The following is a 12,453-nucleotide window of genomic DNA, read 5'->3' as shown; positions in this document are numbered from 1 at the left end:
ACAAGGTCTGAAGGTCGGTGCTAAACCTGCCTTCTAAACTGAATTGAGGAGGTGCATAACAGCAACTGTGATGTATCACCAAACTTGTTTTCAGGAAGCAGTAAGCCTCTACCAGTAGTTTCGTGCAAAGTTGTGGTGGAAGCATAAAGGCCCCAGTTTAGAGAATGATGTATTTACTCTCTCTTCAAATGAGCAACTTCATAACATGAGAATGAAAATTTCTTTGAATAAAGGCAAAGAATTCTTCACCATAAAAGAAGATTATGTTCATTTTTATCAGAAGGAAGTTCTGGTTCGCCCTGACCTGTCAAAGTTGTAAGCTATCAGGAATGCCTACAACTTCTTTCATCTTTTGTTATAATTGGTTGTTTGTCTTCTATTGCAGTGCGATACCTACTGCATCTGGGGTAATTTTTCTACTCTGCCATTACCATTTGATCACCCTCAAAAGCTTGTACCCCTTTACTAGCACATGACAAGTGGTTCAAATTTAATGGAGCTGGGAATTGTTACTTTGTTATGTTTTTGCTGATGTATGTCAAATTGTTTCCCCTTTTTTAAACTAAGAAAACTTCAGTGGCAACATTAGCACAGGGCACTAACAAGATAGAAAACAGTCAGAAAAGTAGCAGTGGCTTAATGTCGTGATCAGAGATAATGGGAACTGCAGATGCTGGAGAATCCAAGATAACAAAGTGTGAAGCTGGATGAACACAGCAGGCCAAGCAGCATCTCAGGAGCTCAGGTGCTCCTGAGATGCTGCTTGGCCTGCTGTGTTCACTCAGCTTCACACTTAGTGACATTAAGCCACTGTAAGATAACAAAGTTTGATGATTGAATAATTGCAGATTGTAGAAGGAAAGGAACAGAGAGGAGGTAACAATCTACAGTTATGGGTTTTTCAAAAGATTTACTTGGATAAGGGGATGATCTGATAGATTTGATTCCAACATTTGAGAGTGGAAGAAGTTACATATATAATCATATATTTGGAATTTAAAACTGCGTAAGCGATCCCTTAATTCTTCACCATACTTTGATTGCCAGCGCTTTATCGGGGGTGACATTCCTAAATCAAGGTCCAGACTTCTTATTGTCTAGTTCCAATAGGCATTTAAAATCCAAATCAGGAGGACAGCAGTTCTCCCAGTGCCCTGATTAACATTCATTCTTTTATCAACAGCACTAAGAATAATTTGAAGGTATTGCAATTTATTTCTGATTTGCAAGATCATGTTATTGACATACTGCCTGGCGGGTTTGTCTACATAACAATGGCTACTACAGTTCAAAAGAAGATAATTTGTTGGTTTTGAAATGATTTTGGCTACGATGAAGCATAATACGATCTGCAAGTTCCATTGAAGCTATCTTATTGTAATCAATCATTTCTGAACTAAGATCATCACAGTTGATTGTTCCAGCCTGTTTATGTTCAGATGAAACTAGCTAACTGATTAAACCGTGAGCTGAAGTAGATTACTTCCATCACTTCAAGAGATCAGGATAATACATCCGAGATTAGGTTATTAGTGTTGTTTTGAAAAATATTCCTGGTGTACACATGTGCCCTCACCAATAATACTTGACACCATTCTTATTGCCAAACAATTTTTGATCACAATAAAAGGCTCTTCGTTGATTCAGTTCTTGGATTAAATAGATCTAATTCGGTGAAGGTGAGATGATCAGCAACTTGCTTGGTTATAAGCCACCAAAGAAATCATTTCACCCTTTTTTTTGAATTACATTTTTGTGAAAGATAATAGTGGAGTACTGTCAAACTAATATTTGAGTTGACACAGAGTGAGCTCTTTAGCATACATGAGCCCCTGATGACTGCAATGCATGATTGATTAGGATGTGCGTGGACAGACAGAACTGAACACTGATTAAAAGCACAAGGTGACAGCTCACACCTTTTAATCAGCTCCCTGTCTGTTATTTGAATGCCGACTATACTCAATCAAACGCTGTGGCTTCATTACCAGCTAGTTGCCTAGATGCTAAATCTGGCATTTGTTTCAGTGTAAACTAATTTTTCTTCTTTGTGACCCTTTGTCACAATGATGCAGTGGTTACTCATATCAACTCATAACAGGCAAATGCTTGTTATCTCTCTTTAGGCTGCCCTCCCTCAGTGATTATTTATGAAACACACAAAAACTTTTCACTTAGAAAGCGTTGGAGTTAAAGAGCTCAAAAATAAACTTGGATTTATGTAGCCCCTCTCACAATCTCAGAACATCTAAAATCATTTTCCCACTACTGAGGTACTTTTGAAGTATGGATACTATTGTAATGAAGGAAATGTTGGCTGGATCTTAAAAGTAGCAATGAAATAACTTGTTGACTGAGGGTTGTATATATATATAGGTTATATATATATATATATAGGGCATCCTCCCCCACCCCCTGCTACCGTTTGAAATAGTACCACAACTCCTTTACCTCCATGGGAGAGGCAGACTGGAACTTAACTCACTGTTTCTTCGGAAAGATGGCACCTCCTACAGTGTAGCACTTCATCCGAAATGCTGGATTTTTAGTCTTAAGTGAGACAGGTAATTAAAATAGCACTAGCCTGAATGTATCACAATAATGGCTGAGTGACTTTAATATTGGATAACGGCAGAGGCCTTTTGAAACTAAATTAAGTGATCTGTATTAAATACCTTGTTAGAAATTTCGGTAGTGTGGATTGGTACAAAGGGGTACCAAGGTACACGGATGGCTGTTGTGAGGCATGAGAAGGTTTCCTTGGGGTGAAGTTACATTATTAGAATTGAATAGGGGCAGGTGTGCATACCACATCTCCCATAACTACCTCCTGTGGTCCCAGCATCACATGTACCAGTTTTTAGACAATTCAATGCACGCCACATGATATTAAGAAATGGTTGGATTTACTAAGTACTGCATAGGTGATTGGTCCCAAAAGCATTCTGGCAATAGTAATGAGGACTTGTGCTGTAGAAGGTGCCATACTCCTAACTAAGCTGTTCCTGTACAGCTGCAACTATGTTGTCTACCTAACAATGTGTAAAAAATGTCCAGGTAAGTCCTGTACATGAAATGCAGAACAAATGAATGCCTACTAATTGCCGCAATGTCAGTCTACTCTTGATCAACAATAAAGTGTTGGAAGGTGTCATCAGCAGAGTGACCATGTAGCTCTTCCTTAGTAACGATATGCTCACTAGGGCTCGGTTTGGGTTCCACCAGGGCCACTCACTTCCTGCCATCATTATGGCCTCACTTCAAACATGGACAGAACAGCTGAATTCTAAAGAAGAGGTGAGGGTGACTGCCCTTAACATGGGAGAGCCTTGGACAATAGGGCATAGTCTCAGTATAAAGGGATGCAATTTAAGGCTGAGATGAGGAAGAATTTGTTCTCTGAGAGGGTTGTGAGTATTTGAACTCCTTGTCACAGAACTTTGGGGGTGGAGTCCTTGTGTATATTTAAGCCTAAGATACATAGATTCTTAATCAATTGCATTATCATGGGTTATGGGGAAAAGGCAAGGAAGTGGATGTGAAGAATGTTAGAGCTGCCATAATCCCATTGAATGGTGGAGCAGGCCAACTGGCCTATTCCTGTTCTTGTTCTTGTGGACCAAGTGTGATATCAAGGGGCTGTAGCAAAATCATCAGAAAACTGAATATTTGGCACAAAGGAAGGTGGTTGTGGTCGTTGGAGTTCAAGCATCTCAGCTGCAGAGCATTTCTGCAAGAGTTCCTCAAAGTAGTGTGCTTGGCCCAGACATCATCTTCAACTTCTTTAATGATCTTTCTTCCATCACAAGGTCAGAGGTGGTGATCTTTGCTGATGATTGCACAATATTCAGCACCATTTACAACTCCTCAAATACTGAAACAATCGTGTCCAACTGCAGCAAGACCTGGACAGTCGCCTTCGGCAGACAAGTAGCACATAACGTTCATGTCACAGAAGTGCTAGGCAATGATCATCACAAAAAGAGAGAACCTAACATCATCCTGGATAGTAAGTGTCATTACCATCACAGAATTAACATCCTGGGTGTTACCGTTGACTGGAACTGGGACTAGCTATATAAATACTGTCACTATTAGAACAGGTGAGAGGCTAGGAACGCTGTGGCAGATCGCTCACCTCCTGGCTCCCCAAATCCTGTCCACTATCTGAAAGGCACAAGTCAGGAATGTGTGGAATATTGTGCACTTGTTTAGATGACTGCAGGTTCAACAACACTGAAAAAGCTTGATACCGTCCTGGTTAAAGCCACCAACATCCACTCCCTATACCACCAATGCTCAGTAGAAGTAGTGTAGACCATCCACAAGATAACCTGTAGAAATTCACCAAGCTCTTTAGACAGCTCCTTCCAAACACAAGAACATTGATATCTAACAGGACAAGAACAGCAGATACAGGGGAACACCACCGCCTGAAAAGTGCCCTCCAAGCCAGTCATCATCTTGACTTGAAAATATATTGCTATTGCTTCAGATGTGCTGGATCAAAATCCTTCAGCATCCACCTTAACAGCATTGTTAGTCTGCCTGTGCCAAATGGACGACTGAGGTTTGAGAAGGCATCTTAACACCATTTTCTCAAAGGAAAACTAGAGATGGACAATAAATGCTGGGATAGCTCACATTCCATGACTGAATTTATAAAAAAGCACAAAATTAAACTGCGACTAAATGCTCCATATTGACAGAAGCTGAAATAAGGAAATAAGATCCAGAGATTGTCCCACATTGTTGTGGATTTATATTGTTCTATCTTCAAAAATAATCTGCCCTTGAAAATCTGTTTCTTTTTTGGCTGTAACTCATTGCACTGTTTGGCTCATGACCTACACACCTAGGCTTATGCTTGTAACACCATCACTGTAGCACCTTCTTCAAGAATAAGATATTATGCAGATGCGGGTATCATACAGAGTGTTCCGTACAGGTTCTGAGTCTTACACTGACACCTGTCAGCCTAGGGCTTGTACTGGACTGGAAAATTGTGAAGTCTAATCCAACTTTAGGAACAGGAGAAAGCCATTCAGCCTGTTAAGCCTGACCCACTATTGAATACAACCATGGGTGATCGAACTTTTAATGCTTTTATTGACCCATCCCCATAACCCTGTCTGTCACTGGTAATCAAAAATCGATCAACTTCTAACTTAAACAAACTCAAAGACTGAGCCCTCACAGCCCTCAGTAGTAACGAATTCCAAAGGTTCATGGTTCTCTGAATCAAGTTATTTGTCCTCCTATCACACCTAAGTGCCAACCCACTTAGTTTTAAATTGTGTCACTTGGTTTTAGTGCCCCCAGACAGGGGAAAGGCCTTAATTGCATCTATTGTGTCTATCCCTTTAACCTTGTAGGGTTCAATGAGTTCACATTTCATTCTTGAAAACTCTCAAGAATACATGCCCAGTTTTCCCAATATCTCTTCATAGGACAGTCTTGTCATCCCAGGAACAAGTTTATTGTACTCCATAAATGGCAGTAGTATCTTTCCTGAGATAATTGTACATAGCACTCAGATGCAGTCTAAGGTTCTTGTATAATTGAAGCAAGACTTCACAACTTGTTTACAAGTCCACTTGCAATGATTCCATTAACCTTCCTAATAGCTTGTTGTACCTACATATTAGCCTTAAGTGATTTATTGACATGGACACCTCGGTCCCTGTTTATACTTTCTCACCTCTTACCACTTAGGAAACACATCTGTTTCTCCCGTTAAAGTGGATAACCTCACATTTTCACACAGTGTTTCATCTACCACGTTATTGCCTATCACTAAGCCTATTCAACTCATCGTGAAGCTGCTTTAGCTTGTCCTCACCAACACACATTCCCATTACTCTTCGTATCTTTCACAAATTTGGTAATATTAATTTGATCCTTTTGTTGAATCATTGACATATTATTGTGAACAGCTAAGGCCCAAGTACTGATCCTTGCTGTACTTGAGTTCAGAAACAAGGCTGACACTTCAACATGGCACTAAGAGAACGTTGCCTTGTCTGAATTCTGTCGCTCAAGCATTGAGCATCAAGCCTGCCAGTTCCAGGAGGTGCAAAGGATTCCATGATACTATTGGTGAAAAAATGGAAAGTTCTTCCTGTGTCCTGGTTAATGAGGCAGGGACACCAAAATAACTTGGAAATAGCAAGAACAGCAGATGCTGGAGTCAGAGTTAATACAGTGTGGAGGTGGAGGAACGCAGCAGGTCAGGCAGCATCAGAGGAGCAGAAATGTCGACGTTTCGGGTTTACATGCTTCATCATCAGGACCCCTGATGAAGGATATAAACCTGAAACGTCAACTTTTGTATTGACCACCAAAATTAAGATTTTTAAGAATTTTTTTTAATATGAACAAAATCCAGCTCCTCTGTTCCTCTGAAGTGCGGTGGAAAAGCCTGTCCAGACCCACTTGTTATTTCTGCATTATGGGCAAAATTTACAATACCCACTCAAGTTATTTCTGATGATTAATATCCATCATTTTAGACTGAACGATCAAACAGGTGTACATATCATTTACAGAAACTGCAATAATAGCTCGTTGTTGTAAGTCAGTCAAAATAACACCATTTTGAACCAGATCACACCCCAACCACACCAAGCAAGTCACTTTTAAATTGATTTACACTATTTTGATCTCTGCATTACAAATTGCGAGTAGAGGAAGTGGAAAAAGTACTAAAGTTAGTATTAGAACTGACAACTGTAACTTGAGAAGAATGAATAGACTGGTCTTTACTGCCTACAAAAATGAAGGCTGAAGTGATCAAGTAGTGGCGTTTAAAATTATGAAATTTTTGATTGTGTGGAGTTGGAAAACATGCTTCTATTCAGAGCAGGAGGAGGGTCAAGTGAAACTTGACCTGTTTGGCAAAATGTCACGGTAAATATTGTATGTAGTCATGAAGTAGTTAAACAGGCAAGAACAAAAATTAAGTTTGTGTAAATATCTTTCTTTGTGTAGCTGTGAACACCCCACACAATTTATCTTATGCCTTCAAATGTATTTAATACCAGAGAGAAATGAAATGAACTCAGAGTCACTCTATTTATGTATCTGTGACTTAATGGTGCAGTTCTGGCTCAGCAACTTCTACATGTTGCACCTGGCCAGCCGGTGCTCAGGATAACCAGTCTTAAAGTGACAGTAGTGCTCACTGACTGTGATCACTCATAAAGAAATGTTTTATCACTGGAACATACCTGATCTCAAATCTGTCAAACTGGTCTTCATTTGATACTCAAGCAGAAAGCCCTTTGGAATACGAAATAAGCCAGTCAACATCTGTAAGGGAAAAAGGAGAGATAATTATTTTCTAGGTATGTGTTTTCCATCATCCACCTCACTGCTATTTGTGGGATCCTGTTCTGGGCATAGTGATTGATTACCATGTTCACTTTCTGAACAGAAGACATTGAACTTCAAATGTGTTCTTTATTTGCTATCCATTTTGAGATGCTTTTGATATCCACAATAAGATGACATATAAGTGTAATTCTGTTTTTTTTTAATGGAGATCTGCTTCATGCTGAATTCAGTAAGTAAACTCACATAAAATTACAATACTGAGCACAAGGTCATGGTTTAAGAACTGTTTGGAGATCAGGGATGAGGATTGCTTTCTTTTAGGCTAACCTCCCTTCCTGTCTCCATTAATGAACTCAAATTAGCAGAAACATAATTGAAAGAAAAATCTGACTTTGCAATGCAGTTATTTCCACCTTTGGTTATCACAGACCCACGACTCAATAAGAAAGTAACTATTGTGAAGTACAATTACCATCCTTTCTAGTAAGATTGAAGAGTAATGTTGCAAGGTTAGATACATAGAGGATAAGTAATGCCTTCTGTGAATTTCAAAGCAGTAATCTAATCAATACATTCCAATGACATCCTAAACTGCAAGGGCAAAACATGAGCAAGTCAGCATTTCTAGGTTCAATGTTGTGAGTAGACCAGTGCTTTAAATTCATTGCAGGGTGTTTGTAACTGTTTGTAATTCATGTGGGTAGTGAATTTTCTTCACTTTCTAAACTTGAATCTTTTGTCTTACATCTTACACCTTTTGTGAACCTTGAATTTCTGGGGATCTGGGTTTGAATCCCGCCGTGACAGATGGTGGAATTTGAATTCAATAAAATATTTGGAATTAAGGATCTAACGATGACCATGAATCCACTGTTGGTTGTCAGGAAAAACCCATCTGGTTCACTAATGTCCTTTAGGGAAGGAAACTGCCATCCTTACCTGGTCTGGTCTACATGTGACCCCAGACCCACAGTAATGTGTTTGACTCTGAACTGCCCTCTGGGCAATTAGGGCTGGACAGTACATGCTGCCTGGCCTGTGATATCCTCATTCTGTTAATGAAGTTTTTAAAAATGCTGCAGAGCAGTACATTACAGATTTGACTTCTGCCTGTTTCTAAGCCATAATTTCAAAAACTGTTTTATGCTGGGAATCCATAGAGGAATAGAAAAGGGCCATTCAATGCTTGAACATCTTCCACCATTCAGTTAGATCATGGCTGATTCGCATCTTGACTTCACCTACCCACCTTGTTTTCTTACCCTTTAATATGTTTACCTGCAACTGTAAATAACTGCTTTTCCATAGTCAATGAAACATGAGAAACTAAATGGAATGAGTTCCTATGCATTTTCAAAAAGGTTCTCTTTGCTTGCAGGCATTTCCTAAACAATCCATTCAGAGATGTTCTTATAAACCTTTAGCAGGTAAGACTTGAACCTGGGTCCCCTGGCTCATTGATAAGGGCACTACTACTGCACCACAAGAATCTCTTTCTCTTTGCCTAACCAGTAAGTTTGTGGGATCAGAAGTACCAATAAAAACACAGAAAGCCAGCACACAGGTGCAGCAGGTATTCAGGAAGTCTAATGGAACGTTGGATCTTATTTGTAGAAGAGTATAAGAGTAAAGAATCCTTTTTTTTATTCATTCATAGGATGTAGGAATCGCTGACTAGCCAGCATTTATTGCCCATCCATAGTTGCTGTTTAGAAGGTGGTGATGAGCTGCTGCCTTGAACAGTTGCTGTCCATGTCCTGAAGGGTGACCTACAATGCCCTTACGGAGGCAATTCCAGGACCTTGGTTCAGCCACAATGAAGGAATAATATATTTCCAATTCAGGATGGTGAGTGGCTTGGAGGGAACCTACATGTGGTGGTGTCCCCTAGGATCTGCCGTCCTTGTACTTCTGGATGGAAGTGATTGTGTGTTTGGAAGTTGCTGTCTAATGACCTTTGATGAATTTCTGCAGTGGTTGATGTAGATAGTACACACTGCTACTACTGATCATTGGTGGTGAAGGGAGTGTATGATAGTGGATGTGGTGCCACTCAAGCGGGTTGCTTTGTGCTGTATAATGATTTACCTTGTCAATGGTGGACAGGTTTTGGGGAGTCAGTAGATGAGTTACTCACCACAGTATTCCTAGCCTCTGACCTGCTCTTGCAGTCACTGTGTTTATTGTGGCCAGCCCAATTGAGCTTCTGGTTAATGGTAACTCCAAGGATGTTGGAGCCTGACCCTGTGGCAAAGAAGGGAAGGAGGGAGAATAGAAGAGCAACTGTAGCGGAGGATTCAATAGGACGAGGCACAGACAGGTGGTTCTTTGGATACGAACGAGATGAACAGATGGTATGTTGCCTCCCGGGTGCCAGGGTCCGTGATGTCTCGGATCGTGTCTTCAAGATCCTTAAGGAGGGAGAGTGAGCAACCAGCAGCCATGGTACACATCGGTACCAGTGACATCAGTAGAAAAAGGACTGAGAATGTGAAAAACGAGTACAGGGAGTTAGGTTGGAAGCTGAAGTCCAGGAAAAACAGGGTAGTTACCTCTGGATTACTACCAGTGCCACGTGATAACGAGGTAAGAAATAGGGAGAGAGTGCAGCTAAACACGGGCTGGTGTAGGAGGGAGGGCTTCCATTATGTGGATAATTGGAGCACATTTTGCGGAATGTGGGACCTGTACAGTAAGGATGGGTTGCACCTGAACCAGAAGGGCACAGCTCTCCTGGGAGGGGGGTTTGCTAGAGCTGTATGTGATGGTTTAAACTAGTTTGGCAGGGGATGGGGAACCAGATTTGTAATTCATCGGATGAGGTATTCAGCCTCCCAACAGACACAACAGGGAGTGAGGTGGTTTGTAAAGAAATGGTCGATGGAATGTAATTGTGGCCACAGAGATGGTTTGTCATGTGTATACTTCAATGCTAGAAGTATCAGAAATAAAGCGGATGAACTTAGAGCATGGGTCAGTACTTGGAACTACGATGTCATGGTCATTACAGAGACTTGGGTAACTCGGGGAGAGGAATGGTTGTTCGAAGTTTCGGGATTTAGATGCTTTAAAAGAAATAGGGAGGGTGGAAAAAGAGGTAGGGGAGTGGCATTGCTGGTCAGGGCTAGTACAGCAGCTACTGAAAGGCAGTTTGAGAATGATATGTCTACAGAGTCAGTTCGGGCTGAGGTCAGGAACACGAAAGGAGAAGTCATTTTGGGTTTTTATTTTGTTTTACAGACCCCCTAATAGTTGCAGAGCAGTAGAGGAACAGGTTGGGAGGCAGATACTGCAAAGGGGCAAAAATCACAGGGTTGTAGTTGTAGGTGACTTCAACTTTCCAAATATTGATTGGAAACATTTTAGTTGTAATGGTTTAGATGGAGCAGATTTTGTCCACTGGTTTAAGGAGGATACCTGACACAGTACGTAGATAGACCAACACCAGGAGAGGTCATATTGGATTTGGTGCTTGGCAATGAACTGGGCCAAGTCTTAGACCTGCTGATAGGAGACCATTTTGGAGGTTTCAATCATAACTTAGTTTCTTTCACGATAATCATGAACAAGGATAGGTACATATGACAGGGTAAAGTTTATAATTGGGGGAAGGGTAATTAAAATTCAGTTAGGCAAGAGCTGGGTAACAAAAATTGGGAACAGATGTTGCCAGGGAAGAGCACCACAGAAATGTGGAGATTGTTTAAGGAATGCATACTGCATGTGCTCGATATGTTTGTCCCTAGCAGGCAGGGAAGATGCGGTCAAGTGAGGGAGCCATGGCTCTCGAGAGAGGTCGAACGACTGGTTAAGAGGAACAAGGAGGCTTATGTAAGGTTTAGGTGAAGAGGAATGGAAAAAGCTCTATAGGGATACAAGTTAGCCAGGAAGGAGCTGAAGAAAGGGCTTTGGAGAGCTATAAGGGGGCATGAGAAAACCTTGGAAGATAGGATCAGGAAAAACTCCAAGACTTCTTAACGTATGTGCAGAATAAGAGAGTGACCAGAGAAAGACTAGGGCCGATCAAGGATTGTCAAGTAATTTGTGCACAGAGCCTACAGAGAAAGGAGAGGTCCTTAATGAATACTTTTCTTCAGCATTCACAATTGAGAGGGACCTAGTTGCAGAGGAGGATGTTGTGAAACAGGCAGATGAGGTGGAGGAGGTTGATGTTAGTAAAGAAGATGTGCTAGGAATTCTGAGGAAGTTGAAGATAGATAAGTCCCCCAGGCCTAATGGGATTTATCCAAGGATTCTACGGGAAGTGAGGACTTGATCACAGGGCGTTCGGCAATGATCTTTTTGCCCTCACTGTCCACAGGTTTAGTGCTGAAAGATTGGAAAGAGGCAAACGGCATTCCTTTGTTCAAAAAAGGGAACAGGAATAACCCTGGAAATTACTGACCAGATAATCTTACGTCAGTGGTGGGCAAATTATTGGAAAGGGCTCTGAGAGACAGGATTTATGATCACTTGGAAAGGCACAGTTTGATTAGTGATAGACAGCATGGATTTGTGAGGCGTAGATCATGCCTCACAAACCTTACTGAATTCTATGAAGAGGTGACCAAGCACATGGATGAAGGTAGAGCAGTGTACGTGGTATACGTGGATTTAAGTAAGCCGTTTGTTAAGCTTCCCCATGGTCTGCAGAAGGTAAGGAGGCATAGGAAAAGGGGGAAATGTGGCAGATTGGATTCAGAATTTGCTGACCTTTAGAGGACAAAGGGTTGTAGTGGACAGAAAATATTCGATGTGGTACTCAGTTACAAGTAGTGTACCACAAGGATCTATACTGGGTCCTCTTCTATTTGTGATTTTTGTAAATGATTTGGATGAAGGACTGGAAGGGTAGATTAGCAAGTTCGCGGATGATACGAAAGTGGGTCATGTTGTGGATAGTGCAGAGGGCTGTTCCCGGTTACAAAGGGTCATTGACAGAGCTGGGCTAAGAAGTGGCAGATGGACTTGAACCCTGAAAAGTGTGAGGTGATTCATTTTGGAAGGACAAACTTGAAAGCAGAATACAGGGTTAATGTAAAGATTCTTGGCAGTGTAGAGGAGCAGAGGGATCTTGGGGTTCATGTTCACAGTTCCCTGAAAGCAGCTACCCAGATT

At 41.1% G+C, this 12,453-nt stretch overlaps 1 protein-coding gene and 1 long non-coding RNA gene across 8 annotated transcripts in view; one reads left to right on the top strand and one right to left on the bottom strand.

Annotated features, from left to right (window-relative positions):
* The window catches only part of mad1l1 (mitotic arrest deficient 1 like 1), a 772,508-nt gene that overhangs the window by 648,797 nt on the left and 111,258 nt on the right, over positions 1-12,453 (top strand). The gene's annotated exons all lie outside the window — the stretch shown is intronic.
* The window catches only part of LOC125462265 (uncharacterized), a 135,528-nt gene that overhangs the window by 120,340 nt on the left and 2,735 nt on the right, over positions 1-12,453 (bottom strand). The window contains exon 2 of the long non-coding RNA XR_007249630.1: positions 7,230-7,311. This is a non-coding gene — a long non-coding RNA (uncharacterized LOC125462265). The remainder of the gene's footprint in view (positions 1-7,229; positions 7,312-12,453) is intronic.

This window comes from Stegostoma tigrinum, chromosome 23 (genome assembly GCF_030684315.1).
Source record: "Stegostoma tigrinum isolate sSteTig4 chromosome 23, sSteTig4.hap1, whole genome shotgun sequence".
NCBI lineage: Eukaryota > Metazoa > Chordata > Chondrichthyes > Orectolobiformes > Stegostomatidae > Stegostoma > Stegostoma tigrinum.
The sequence above is the reverse complement of the archived record's forward strand: the minus strand, read 5'-3'. Positions and strand labels throughout refer to the sequence as shown.